This window comes from Corapipo altera, unplaced genomic scaffold (assembly GCF_003945725.1).
Source record: "Corapipo altera isolate COAL_440 unplaced genomic scaffold, ASM394572v1 48352, whole genome shotgun sequence".
NCBI classification, from domain to species: Eukaryota; Metazoa; Chordata; class Aves; order Passeriformes; family Pipridae; genus Corapipo; species Corapipo altera.
The window spans coordinates 1163-1866 of record NW_020889953.1 but is presented as its reverse complement, the minus strand read 5'-3'; positions in this window follow the sequence as shown (position 1 = coordinate 1866).

Here is a 704-nt window from a genome sequence, read left to right as displayed (position 1 = left end):
GCTGTCGGGTGAGCGGAGCGGCCACGATGGGAAAGGGGCGAGAGAAGTGAAAAGAGCGGGTGGGACCCCCAAAGGGAGCACAAGGGGCTGTGGGTCACCCCCAAAGGGAGCTGGGGGGAGCTGGGGTTTGGGGTGCCGATGGGAAAAGGGTGGGAGAGGGGAGCTAACAGGAGGGGGGGAGAGCAGGAGTGGGGTTGCCGTGGGGGTGCCTCAGTGTCCCCATGCCTTGATCCCTGGAGAGCGGGGGAGGCTGGAGAGAGGGAGGAGCTGCGAGAGCCCTGAGAGCCTGAAGAGGGAGCGCAGAGAAGGGGAAGCCTGGACAGTGGGGACCCCTGGGATCCCTGGGACAACAGAGTGGAGAACCTGGAGAGGGGGAATGTCTGGGAACGCGGCACCCTGAAGGTGAGAGTCAGAGAAGGGACCCTTGGGACCCCCAACACTCCCAGCATCCCTAAGTGGGAGCCCCTAGCATCCCAGACAGGGAAGAGCCTTTGAACCCCAGAGGGGAGAGACCAGAGAGCCGAACTCCTGGGACAGATTTTTTGAGCTAATCTTCATATTTTGGAGTATTTTTTAGCTGAATCTCAAATATTTGCAGTTTGGGGGGGCAAGGGTCTTCTTTCTATTTCTGAAGGTTTTTTTGCCTGAATCTTGTTGGTTTGGTTTTCCTGGGCTGAATCTTGGTGTTTTGGAGGTTTTTATGG